The sequence below is a fragment of the Tribolium castaneum genome, unplaced genomic scaffold (assembly GCF_031307605.1).
Source record: "Tribolium castaneum strain GA2 unplaced genomic scaffold, icTriCast1.1 ptg000027l, whole genome shotgun sequence".
Classification (NCBI taxonomy): domain Eukaryota; kingdom Metazoa; phylum Arthropoda; class Insecta; order Coleoptera; family Tenebrionidae; genus Tribolium; species Tribolium castaneum.
Genome location: NW_026986636.1, coordinates 157501 through 171991, shown reverse-complemented (window position 1 = coordinate 171991; position 14491 = coordinate 157501). Strand labels below are relative to the sequence as shown.

The window sequence follows — 14491 nt, the reverse complement described above, 5'->3', positions numbered from 1 at the left end:
TAAATATGTTGTGTATTTTAGTGCGTAGATAAGGCTCTTATATAATGTTTTTAGATTTCACCCTTTGGGGGTGAGTTATTAAACAAAAAGCTACAAATAAAGCCTAATCGATACCGTTTCTTGCATATAGGTAGCCTCTAAAATATTAATAAAAAATATTTTAGTAAAAACCACCCCTTTGTATTTGGGGGTGACTTAAGGGTAAAAATGTAAAAATTAAAAAAAAACAAAATTAACCAAATTTAAATATGTTGTGTATTTTAGTGCGTAGATAAGGCTCTTATATTCGTTTTTTAGATTTCACCCTTTGGGGGTAAGTTTTTAAACAAAAATCTACAAATAAAGCCTAATCGATACGGTTTTTTGCATATAGGTAGCCCCTAAAATATTAATAAAAAATATTTTAGCAAAAAACACCCCTTTGTATTTGGGGGTTAATTAAGGGTAAAAACGTAAAAAATAAAAATAAACAAAAATTAACCTAATTTAAATAATTGAAAATTTATCACATTTACTACAAATATTGTATGTATTTCAATGCGTACATAAGGACCATATATTTCTTTTTTTTTTAATTTTACCCTTAGAGGGTGAGTTTTTAGCGTTTGTAAAAAAATGTTACTGGATTCCTATAATTACCATTAAATCTACAGTCATGTGGTTTACAATAAAAAAAATATATTACCATAAAGAACTAAGAACTAAATACTTTTTCCTTATCAAAAACACCCCTAAAGTGTACAAAAAAATAATACACATACAGTCAGATCGATATGGGTTTTTGCGTGCAAATACCCACTAAAATAAAAATAAAGCTTATTTAAATAAAATCCACCCCTTTGAATTAAGAGGTGAGTTAAGGGTAAAAATGTAAAAAATAAAAATAAAGAAAAATTTATCACATTTGGATATAAATAAACAAAAATTTATCACATTTAGGTATATTGTGTTACCCGCTAACGGAGACCTTGAGCTATAGAAAAAATTTTCCATGCGCGCCGAAGGCGCGCATGTACTTTATAAATTTTGACCTGGGAAATTTAAAAATCAACACCAAAACTTTTTACACCCCCTACAACCCCCTTAAAAATAGCCAAATACAACAAATTTTAACAACCACTAAATTCAAAATCGTCTCATAACGTTAAAAAATTTTTTCAAAATTTTACACCTCAAAAAGAAACTCCGAAATTCTCTTAGCTTTTGTTTTTCATTGGTCCAGAGCGCATGCGCATGCGCGTCTGACCTGTACATTTTCCCCACCAAACGTCCATAGATCACGGTAACTAAAGGGCGTACAATCATCAAACAACTTCTAAAGTGCTTAGGTCATGCTCCCCCGACATATGAAAAAAAAAACAGATTTTTATCTCAATTAGATCTAAAAGTCACTTCCCCCACCACCCGGACCACTAATGCGGACTTTGAGCTGGATAAAAGTCACAAAGTCATGATTAAAATTTTAAAGTTTTTTTAACTTAATCGATTGACATGCGCGTAAGATTAAAAAAATAATTTTTATAAATGTGAAAAGACCACCCCTTCTATTCGAAAAACAACCCTAAAATTGACAAAAAAAACCAAAATCTACAAATAAAGCCTAATCGATACGGTTTTTTGCATATACGTAGCCCCTAAAATATTAATAAAAAATATTATAACAAAAACCACCCCTGTGTATTAGGGGGTGAGTAAAGGGTAAAAACGTAAAAAATAAAAAAAAATAAAAATTAACCAAATTTAAATATGTTGTGTATTTTAGTGTGCAGATAAGGCCTCTATGTTGTTTTTTTAGATTTCACCCTTAGGGGGTGAGTTTTTAACGTATTTAAAAAACCACTAAATTCAAAAAATTCAAACCATGTCAAAGATGTTTTTTAAAAATTTTAGACCTCAAAAAGAAACTCCGAAATTCTCTTAGCTTTCGTTTTTCATTGGTCCAGAGCGCATGCGCATGCGCGTCTGACCTGTACATTTTCCCCACCAAACGTCCATAGATCACGGTAACTAAAGGGCGTACAAACATCAAACAACTTCTAAAGTGCTTAGGTCATGCTCCCCCGACATATGAAAAAAAAAACAGATTTTTATCTCAATTAGATCTAAAAGTCACTTCCCCCACCACCCGGACCACTAATGCGGACTTTGAGCTGGATAAAAGTCACAAAGTCATGATTAAAATTTTAAAGTTTTTTTAACTTAATCGATAGACATGCGCGTAAGATTAAAAAAATAATTTTGATAATTGTGGAATGACCACCCCTTCTATTCGAAAAACAACCCTAAAATTGACAAAAAAAAACAAAATCTACAAATAAAGCCTAATCGATACGGTTTTTTGCATATACGTAGCCCCTAAAATATTAATAAAAAATATTTTAGTATAAACCACCCCTTTGTATTTGGGGGTGAGTTAAGGGTAAAAATGTAAAAATTAAAAAAAAATAACCAAATTTAAATATGTTGTGTATTTTAGTGCGTAGATAAGGCTCTTGCATTAGTTTTTTAGATTTCACCCTTTGAGGGTGAGTAATTAAACAAAAAGCTACAAATAAAGCCTAATCGATACCGTTTCTTGCATATAGGTAGCCTCTAAAATATTAATAAAAAATATTTTAGTATAAACCACCCCTTTGTATTTGGGGGTGACTTAAGGGTAAAAATGTAAAAATTAAAAAAAAAACAAAATTAACCAAATTTAAATATGTTGTGTATTTTAGTGCGTAGATAAGGCTCTTATATAATGTTTTTACATTTCACCCTTTGGGGGTGAGTTATTAAACAAAAAGCTACAAATAAAGCCTAATCGATACGGTTTTTTGCATATAGGTAGCCTCTAAAATATTAATAAAAAATATTTTAGTAAAAACCACCCCTTTGTATTTGGGGGTGACTTAAGGGTAAAAATGTAAAAATTAAAAAAAAAACAAAATTAACCAAATTTAAATATGTTGTGTATTTTAGTGCGTAGATAAGGCTCTTATATAATGTTTTTAGATTTCACCCTTTGGGGGTGAGTTATTAAACAAAAAGCTACAAATAAAGCCTAATCGATACCGTTTCTTGCATATAGGTAGCCTCTAAAATATTAATAAAAAATATTTTAGTAAAAACCACCCCTTTGTATTTGGGGGTGACTTAAGGGTAAAAATGTAAAAATTAAAAAAAAACAAAATTAACCAAATTTAAATATGTTGTGTATTTTAGTGCGTAGATAAGGCTCTTATATTCGTTTTTTAGATTTCACCCTTTGGGGGTAAGTTTTTAAACAAAAATCTACAAATAAAGCCTAATCGATACGGTTTTTTGCATATAGGTAGCCCCTAAAATATTAATAAAAAATATTTTAGCAAAAAACACCCCTTTGTATTTGGGGGTTAATTAAGGGTAAAAACGTAAAAAATAAAAATAAACAAAAATTAACCTAATTTAAATAATTGAAAATTTATCACATTTACTACAAATATTGTATGTATTTCAATGCGTACATAAGGACCATATATTTCTTTTTTTTTTAATTTTACCCTTAGAGGGTGAGTTTTTAGCGTTTGTAAAAAAATGTTACTGGATTCCTATAATTACCATTAAATCTACAGTCATGTGGTTTACAATAAAAAAAATATATTACCATAAAGAACTAAGAACTAAATACTTTTTCCTTATCAAAAACACCCCTAAAGTGTACAAAAAAATAATACACATACAGTCAGATCGATATGGGTTTTTGCGTGCAAATACCCACTAAAATAAAAATAAAGCTTATTTAAATAAAATCCACCCCTTTGAATTAAGAGGTGAGTTAAGGGTAAAAATGTAAAAAATAAAAATAAAGAAAAATTTATCACATTTGGATATAAATAAACAAAAATTTATCACATTTAGGTATATTGTGTATATCAATGCGTACAAAAGGCCCCTATATTACTTTTTTGGATTTCACTCTTTGGGGGTGACTATTTAACTTTTATAAAAAAAGGTTTTTACATTTCCATAAGTGTCTTCGAATCGATTGACAAGCGGTTTACAATAAAAAAATATATTATAATAATTATAAAAAACAGACACCACTTATTTAAAAAAGCCACCCCTAAAATTGACAAAAAAAAAACAAATACAGTCAGATTAATATAGGTTGTAGCGTGCAAGTACCCTTTGAAATAGAAATAAAGATAATTTAAACAGCGAAGGAACTGGCTTACCTCGGCCTATGATTAGAAAACAGTTTCCTGTATAACTTGCATTCGCCATAACTATAAATAAATCACAAGGACAAACGTTTGACAAAGTAGGCATATACCTGGATGGGCCATGTTTTGTGCATGGCCAATTGTATGTAGCTATGAGTCAAGTGGGGTTAGGAGAAAATTTAAAAATATATATAACAAACGGACCTCAACAAGGGAAATATAACTATCGCAATGGAAGGACGTTTACCAGAAATGTCGTATTTCGGAATGTTGTAGCAAATAATACACGGCCACACACTATGCAACATAACGCAGATGAACCACTGCAACCTATTATTCTACAAATCTACGACGAATGGAATGATGATTTCGACTGGAATACACTTCCAGAATTTGAAGACAAATTTCTCGGCAATCCTCTTCCAATAATAAGAAGTATTCAACCGTTCTATACCGATTCACAATTAAGGCGGCAAGTATCCACCATGGAGAAGCCTGATACGTCTGGACTTAATATTAAACAAACGACAACACACTTACAAATCTCAAGTGACGATGACGAAGATTCTTTATAAAACCTTTTATATTTACTAAATTGAAAAACATATGTTAAAACAATTTAATAAATGTTATGTTTTTAATTGTGACAAGTGTTTTTAATATAATCCATATCATACATAACAACTTACACCGTGTTAAGCCTGAAATAATCAATTTAGCTCAAATTCTATTACGTTAGGTCCAAAAGATCAGTTTGGTTTTAAAAACTATACAACCAGAAATTCGACAAAAATTGGCGGCGGTACTTTCAGGGCGCGTATTTTTCACCCGCTAATAGGGAACGTGAGCTGGGTTTAGACCGTCGTGAGACAGGTTAGTTTTACCCTACTGATGACTCGTCGTTGCGATAGTAATCCTGCTCAGTACGAGAGGAACCGCAGGTTCGGACATTTGGTTCACGCACTCGCTCGAGCGGGCGGTGGTGCGAAGCTACCATCCGTGGGATTATGCCTGAACGCCTCTAAGGCCGTATCCTTTCTAGTCAAAGGTGGCAACGATACCTTTAGGAGTTTCGAGAGTCGACAGGCTCAAAACAATGTGACTTTACTAGGCGTTTAACGCTTGCGTACGAACGTCGCACGAGCCCTATTTGCCGTGTGAAGCCACCGATCGGCGGCGGGATCGATCCTTGCCACGTCCGACCAGGCTTCTAGACGGTCAATTATGGGTACATTGTTGTTCGACGTCGAAACTCGGAATTGTCTGTAGACGACTTACGTACCTGGCAGGGTGTTGTACTCGGTAGAGCAGTTTCCACGCTGCGATCTGTTGAGACTCAGCCCTCAGCTTGGGGATTCGTCTTGTCGGCGAGACGAGACCCCGTCAACGTTTAGAAAGCTGAGTGGATAAAAAATATACCCAGCCAGGTACACATTGTTTATATAAAAATTTCTAGTATGCAATGCAACTTGAGCTAATAACCAACATGAACTTACTCCATTTTATTATTACATACGTACCTGGTAAGGTGTTGTATTCGGTAGAGCTGTTTCTACGCTGCGATCTGTTGATACTCAGCTTGGAGATTCGTCTTGTCGGTGAGACGAGACTCCGTCAACGTTTAGAAAGCTGAGAAGATCAAAAAATACACACAGCCAGGTACACATTGTTTATATAAAAATTTCTAGTATGCAATGCAACTTGGGCTAATAACCAACATGAACTTACTCTATTTTATTATTACATACGTACCTGGCAAGGTGTTGTATTCGGTAGAGCTGTTTCTACGCTGCGATCTGTTGATACTCAGCTTGGAGATTCGTCTTGTCGGTGAGACGAGACTCCGTCAACGTTTAAAAAGCTGAGTGGATAGCAAAATACACACACAGCCAGGTACACATTGTTTATATAAAAATTTCTAGTATGCAATGCAACTTGGGCTAACCAACATGAACTTACTCTATTTTATCATTACAAATAAATTTACCTCTCTAAAAACTCTCACTCTTCTCACCACAATTTAATACACTTTAGTAGTGTACAGCCTTATTTCTCTCTCTCAAGTAACAAAAAGACGATGGTGTGGTTGGTGATAGTGATAGAAACCAATTAGTCTTAAAGAGTAAGAGTAATAGAGTAAGAGATGAATAATACAAGAAAGAGGAAAGAGGAAAGAAAGAGAAAGAAAAGAGAAAGAAGACAGAGAGAGAGAGAAAAAGAAAGAAAAAAATTAAAAGGAAGAAGATAGATGATAGAGAGAGAGAGAGAGAGAGAGAGAGGAAGAGTAGAAGAAAGCCAGCAAATTATTCGAACGACATACTTCGTTCTACGGACTTAGCACATAGCTCTCGCCTAGCACATAGCTCTCGCCTAGCACATAGCGCTCGCCTTGCACCATTCACTGCTTAATAACTACTGCATATAATAAGTCACGATTGCTCATGTGGTAAAATAGTGATGACACAATCATTTTGTTTAAAGGTATGCAACCAACAATACACGAAACGCGCGCTAAAGTTGCCTAAAACCACGAAGTACTACGTATACTTTAATTGTAACGCAACTCGTTTCACAGTAAACGTGTATGAAAATTGCCTATATTCAAGAAGTACTACATTTGTTTAAATATTGTATTAGTGTTACGAAGTACGACGTTTAAATATTATGAATTATTTTTAGTTGTATATAAAATCATAGCTATTTTTGTAAATTAATAATGCAACCCGCAATACACCAAATGTGTATTAATATTGCCTAACTTGTACGAAGTACAACGTTCATTTAAGTGCATTAAGTATGGTGCTCTGTGCGATGAAATACGACGTTCATGTGACCATAAAGTAACAAACGAAGTACGGCGCTCACAAATGCAGCGCTCAAAATTATTGTTTCATTGCACGACGTTTGCTTTGTTTCTGACTGCGACAAAATGCAGCGTTCATTTGATTTTGTACATAGTACAGACAAAGTACGACGTTTACGAAGTACGGCACTCAAGATCGTGATTTTCTTGTACGACGTTTATTTGCACGTGCTGCCGATTGCGACGAAGTACAGCGTTCAATTGACTTTGTACATAGTACAGACGAAGTACGACGTTTGCGAAGTACGGCACTCAAAATCATGATTTTCTTGTTCGACGTTTATTTGCACTTGCTGTCGACTGCGACGAAGTTTAGCGTTCATTTGACTTTGTACATAGTACAGACGAAGTACGACGTTTGCGAAGTACGGCACTCAAAATCGTGATTTTCTTGTACGACGTTTATTTGCATGTGCTGCCGACTGCGACGGAGTACAGCGTTCAATTGACTTTGTACATAGTACAGACGAAGTACGACGTTTGCGAAGTACGGCACTCAAAATTGTGATTTTCTTGTACGACGTTTATTTGCACGTGCTGCCGACTGCGACGAAGTACAGCGTTTAATTGACTTTGTACATAGTACAGACGAAGTACGACGTTTGCGAAGTACGGCACTCAAAATCGTGATTTTCTTGTAAGACGTTTATTTGCAGTTGCTTCCGACTGCGACGAAGTTTAGCGTTCAATTGACTTTGTACATGGTACAGACGAAGTACGACGTTTGCGAAGTACGGCACTCAAAATCATTATTTTCTTGTACGACGTTTATTTGCACTTGCTGCCGACTGCGACGAATAACAGCGTTCAATTGACTTTGTACATAGTACAGACGAAGTACGACGTTTGCAAAGTACGGCACTCAAAATCACGATTTTCTTGTAAGACGATTATTTGCAGTTGCTTCCGACTGCGACGAAATGCAGCGTTCATAGTACAAACGAAGTACGACGTTCACAAAGTAATGAAGTAAAACGTAAACATTAAATAATAATAATGCAACCCACAATACATTAATTGTGTATCAAAATTGCATAACTTTTACGAAGTACAACGTTCAAAAATATTAAAGAATTTTATTTCTGTGGTATATAATAAAAAACCAGCAAATTTTTTTGCAAATTACGTATCTGTAAATAAATGTAAACATTTAGCAACTAATCAAAATTGTTTTTTTGCTTAGATATTAAAATAAAACATAAAAATATATTAAATTTATAGAATGCAACCCGCAGCACACTAGATGTGCATTAATATTGCATAACCTTTACGAAGTACGACGTCCAAAAATATTAAATTTTTTTTATATTGAGGCAAAAAGTGAGAAGACATAAATTAATAATAGTGCAACCTGCAATACACTGAATATGTACTGATGTTGCATAACCTTCACGAAGTACTACGTTTAAATATAAATTAATATTATTGCGACCCGCAATACACTAAATTTGTATTAATATTGCATAACCTACACGAAGTACGACGTTCAAGAATATTAAAGAATTTTATTTCTGTGGTATATAATAAAAAAAACAGCAAATTTTTTTGCAAATTACGTATCTCTAAATAAATGTAAACATTTAGCAACTAATCAAAATTGTTTTTTTGCCTAGACATTAAAGTAAATCATAAAAATACATTAAATTTATAAAATGCAACCCGCAGCACAACAGATGTGCATCAATATTGCATAACTTTTACGAAGTACGACGTCCAAAAATATTACATTATTTTTATATTAAGGTAAAAAGTGAGAAAACATAAATTAATAATAATGCAACCTGCAATACACTTAATATGTACTGATGTTGCATAACCTTCACGAAGTACTACGTTCAAGTATAAATTAATATTATTGCGACCCGCAATACACTAAATTTGTATCAATATTGCATAACTTACACGAAGTACAACGTTCAAAAATATTAAATATTTTATTTGTAGTTTGCATATAATAAAAAAAAACAAATTTTTATGTAAATTACGTATCTGTAAATAAACGTACACATTTAACAATTAAATAAACTTAGTATTTTGGCCTAGATATTAAATTAAAACATAAAAATGCATAATATTTATTAAAATGCAACTTGCAATACACCAAATGTGTATGAATATTGCATAACCTTTGCGAAGTACGACGTTCACGAAGTACGTCGTTTACGAAGTGCGACGTTCACGAAGTACGTCGTTTACGAAGTGCGACGTTCACGAAGTGCGACGTTCACGAAGTACGTCGTTTACGAAGTGCGACGTTCGCGAAGTACGACGTCTACACATTAGGGCACTCAAAATTATTGTTAGGTTGTACGACATTCAGACGTTCCAACTGCGACTAACTACAGCATTCATTTGACTTTGCACATACGACGAACGAAGTACGACGTTTACGAAGTACGGCGCTTAGAATAATTTTGTTTTTATTAATTAATAATTTTTTTTTAAACAAACGTTTTTATAATTAAATTTTATAATGGTTTAAATATAAAATATGACTTTTTAATATTATCAATATTTAAAATATTTTCTCCCCTTTGTGTGTATGCCTTATAGTTATAGAGCTGTGCGCTTCGGTAGACGTCGCCTGTGGAGCTATGTCAGTGGAGCGGTGCGCATATCCAATACCGAGCGGCTGCCTCGATCGGTGTCGCGCTGGTATATGTATGGTAGTGGTGTGTGTCGATGCGTTGAGTGAGGCGATATGAACGGTGTAACGGTTTAGTCGAAGTTTATCATAAATGACGACGACAAAACGACCGATTATGTATACGTTCTGCATTTGCTTCCAATTTATCGACGTTTATCGCACATTTCCGCTATCGAATTCGAATAGGGCTTTGCTTGCGAGATTGCTTTATTTTGTGATTTTGTGGCTCGCCCAGTTCCCCACAGCGAGATTGCGGATGCGGCAAAACGTATTCTCTTACGTTGGCGGTCCTTATGCAATCAAACTTTGTTGAACTAACAAATGTTTGTGATTTAAACAAACAAAAATAATAAATGCGTCAACTCTCTAATATCCGAGCGAGAATATTTATATAATATTCGTAACGTTTATGGATTCGAAAGAATTTCATAAATTCACGTCGCATTCAATCTTGCGAAGAGTGAAGAGAATGTTTGAACTTTTAAATCGGCAAAGGTAAAAAATAATATTATAAATATTATTATTATGCCTTTATTGACCGATATATGTGTTGTGGTGTTTAACGACTATATCGTACGAAGAAAAGAAGAAATAGCGTGGCGTTACTTTCTTATATGTTAGATTGTTTCGCACAAACGCGCATATTCTTCATCTTTATAAACGATGATGATGAGTATTTTATTCTCTCGTCTGTCTCAAAAAACACAAAAACACAGTTCCCTGGTTGATCCTGCCAGTAGTCATATGCTTGTCTCAAAGATTAAGCCATGCATGTCTCAGTACAAGCCAAATTAAGGTGAAACCGCGAAAGGCTCATTAAATCAGTTATGGTTCCTTAGATCGTACCCACATTTACTTGGATAACTGTGGTAATTCTAGAGCTAATACATGCAAACAGAGCTCCGACCGGAGACGGAAGGAGCGCTTTTATTAGATCAAAACCAATCGGTGGCGGTTTCGCCGTCATCGTACAACTTGGTGAATCTGAATAACTTTACGCTGATCGCACGGTCTCGCACCGGCGACGCATCTTTCAAATGTCTGCCTTATCAACTGTCGATGGTAGGTTCTGCGCCTACCATGGTTGTAACGGGTAACGGGGAATCAGGGTTCGATTCCGGAGAGGGAGCCTGAGAAACGGCTACCACATCCAAGGAAGGCAGCAGGCGCGCAAATTACCCACTCCCGGCACGGGGAGGTAGTGACGAAAAATAACGATACGGGACTCATCCGAGGCCCCGTAATCGGAATGAGTACACTCTAAACCCTTTAACGAGGATCAATTGGAGGGCAAGTCTGGTGCCAGCAGCCGCGGTAATTCCAGCTCCAATAGCGTATATTAAAGTTGTTGCGGTTAAAAAGCTCGTAGTCGAATTTGTGTCCGGCGCCGCCGGTTCATCGTTCGCGGTGTTAACTGGCGTTTCGCGGGACGTCCTGCCGGTGGGCTTAGCTCGAGAGGGCGGCCCAACTCAATCCCGCCGCGGTGCTCTTCATTGAGTGTCGAGGTGGGCCGGCACGTTTACTTTGAACAAATTAGAGTGCTTAAAGCAGGCTAAAACTTCGCCTGAATACTGTGTGCATGGAATAATGGAATAGGACCTCGGTTCTATTTTGTTGGTTTTCGGAACCCCGAGGTAATGATTAATAGGAACGGATGGGGGCATTCGTATTGCGACGTTAGAGGTGAAATTCTTGGATCGTCGCAAGACGGACAGAAGCGAAAGCATTTGCCAAAAACGCTTTCATTGATCAAGAACGAAAGTTAGAGGTTCGAAGGCGATCAGATACCGCCCTAGTTCTAACCATAAACGATGCCAGCTAGCGATCCGCCGACGTTCCTCCGATGACTCGGCGGGCAGCTTCCGGGAAACCAAAGCTTTTGGGTTCCGGGGGAAGTATGGTTGCAAAGCTGAAACTTAAAGGAATTGACGGAAGGGCACCACCAGGAGTGGAGCCTGCGGCTTAATTTGACTCAACACGGGAAACCTCACCAGGCCCGGACACCGGAAGGATTGACAGATTGAGAGCTCTTTCTTGATTCGGTGGGTGGTGGTGCATGGCCGTTCTTAGTTGGTGGAGCGATTTGTCTGGTTAATTCCGATAACGAACGAGACTCTAGCCTGCTAAATAGGCGTATTTCGACATCCCAAATACCCGCTGGAGCCGGGTTCGCCCGGTCTCTATGTGCGGTTTTTACTGTCGGCGTACAAACAATTCTTCTTAGAGGGACAGGCGGCTTCTAGCCGCACGAGATTGAGCAATAACAGGTCTGTGATGCCCTTAGATGTTCTGGGCCGCACGCGCGCTACACTGAAGGAATCAGCGTGTCCTCCCTGACCGAGCGGTCCGGGTAACCCGCTGAACCTCCTTCGTGCTAGGGATTGGGGCTTGCAATTGTTCCCCATGAACGAGGAATTCCCAGTAAGCGCGAGTCATAAGCTCGCGTTGATTACGTCCCTGCCCTTTGTACACACCGCCCGTCGCTACTACCGATTGAATGATTTAGTGAGGTCTTCGGACCGGTGCGCGGTGGCGTTTCGACGTTGCCGATGTTGCTGGGAAGATGACCAAACTTGATCATTTAGAGGAAGTAAAAGTCGTAACAAGGTTTCCGTAGGTGAACCTGCGGAAGGATCATTAACGTGTAAATGTTGTTGTTTAGTTGTCACACATACACACATTTTGTCTGTGCTGATCAACAAAAAACACACACATACATACACTATTCGTATGATGATCAATTCTCATACAAAATTCTTCATTATGCGTCGAACGGAAAAGCAACAACGGGTCGTCTTGCATTAAGCGGATCTGTTGTTACGTTTTTCGATTTATTTTATAAATCGATTGTAAACGTGCCGTAAACGACGTTTTCGAAGAATTTTTTTGAACATTAACACGAATCAATATTGTCGAAAGATGGTTATGTGCTAACGTTTTATTATTGCTTTCGCAGTGCCGGTCTTAGCGTATTTCCATCATCGTATTCGCTTCGAAAAAAAGTACTAATACAGTGGTGGTGTATAATTAATGTGCAAGAGATGTTGTTGTTGTTGTTGTAGTATTTGTATATGGTTGGAGTTATTTATAATAACAAACAAGAATGAATAATAATGGTGTCTGCCAATACGATCGTACTTTATGTACACGAATAAAACTTTATACATACAAACCATAATAATAAATAAACTCGAAACAACCAACAACAAAATTATTACGCTACTGTACATACAAACACACATTTATACATACCATCATTTTACTTTACCGATGGTGAGTGATGTTTGAAAAATAAACGCTTAGGCTTACGATTTTGTAAGCCAGTCTTTGCGTATTTTCTTCATCGTATTCGCTTCGGAAAAAAGAAAATAAAGATGGTGTATAATTAATGTGTAAAAGAGATGTTGTAGTTGTAATTTAATTTGTAAATGGTTGGAGTTTATTAATAAATAATAATAGGGGCTGTCTATTCGTCTGTACTTTATGTACAAGACTACAAAAACGTTTTATAACAATAAAAAGCTCGAAACAACCAATAACAAAATATACTACTACTATACTACTATACATACAAACGCACATTTATAAATACATAAAATCAATTTACTTTATCGATAGAGAGTGATGTTTGGAAAAAAACGCTTAGGCTTACGGTTTTCGGGTACCTGGGTTCCGCATGCGTCGAAGTAATAATTTACTTTAACGACGCGACGAACCGTAGGAATCTAAATAAAAAAGTTTATTTATTAACTTTTTTAGATTCTGTGGGTTTTAAATGATATACGCCCGACTGACGAAGGAACGTTTTGCACTGCCTGTGCTTTTCTTTTGATTCGTTTTTATGTCGACGGACGTTCTTAGAATGCCCACCAAACGACGTATCACACAAAACACCCTACAATTGTATTGTTTGGTAAATATTGTTGTGATTAAGTTTGTAGCTGTGGCGTTTGTTTGAAGAAAACGTCTGGTTTTTCGACATATTTTCTATTTAATAAATATACATAATGCTTATCGCAAAAGGAGCAGAGTTTTATAGACAAAGTTGATAGAGAAAAAAAACCTAATAGATATATATACGTATTTATAAAACGTTAATATCATCGGGTTATTCTTTATGTAAACTTAAACTATAACTGCATACTCTTTTCGATAAGTAGATACAAATGCCACTTTAATTAAATAAAATATTATAAAATATAACGCCGAACGTTTCTTTCGATTGGTCCGTTTCTCACATATACATCACAATTGTAATAACCTTAAGTAGTTATTTTTGTTGTTGTGTGATGATGAAACGATTTCGATGTGGAACGGTGCGTTATGTAATAATATTTTAAATTTGTTTGAAAAGATTACCCTGAACGGTGGATCACTTGGCTCGTGGGTCGATGAAGAACGCAGCTAATTGCGCGTCAACTTGTGAACTGCAGGACACATGAACATCGACATTTCGAACGCACATTGCGGTCCTCGGATATACTGTTCCCGGACCACTCCTGGCTGAGGGTCGTGTCAATTTCAAAGACTGCTCGGTTTTTGTCTTAAACACAGCGCACAATGTTGTGTAGACAATTACGTCGGAGCGTGTTGGGTGCAAATATGACGCGTTACTATAATTGTTAATTGATTGTCGGTTGTCATAATAAAATATTATGCAACGTAGACAACAATAAAAACAATATAAAAAATAACGCGGCATCCTAAAACGCAATAGCGGCTGACATTCTTATTAGTTTGTTGGTGAAAGTTGGTTTAGACGTAGCACGTCCGATATTAAAAAGCAGCCACAAC

The 14491-nt window shown here is 36.1% G+C and overlaps 2 non-coding genes across 2 annotated transcripts; both read left to right on the top strand.

The window, feature by feature from the left end:
* Positions 1–10414: 10414 nt before the first annotated feature.
* Positions 10415–12337, top strand: LOC135267449 (small subunit ribosomal RNA). Its single transcript, XR_010335879.1, has one exon. It is a non-coding gene; the product is annotated as a small subunit ribosomal RNA (ribosomal RNA).
* Positions 12338–14053: 1716 nt separating this feature from the next.
* LOC135267432 (5.8S ribosomal RNA) lies at positions 14054–14210 on the top strand. Its single transcript, XR_010335863.1, has one exon. It is a non-coding gene; the product is annotated as a 5.8S ribosomal RNA (ribosomal RNA).
* Positions 14211–14491: the final 281 nt, after the last annotated feature.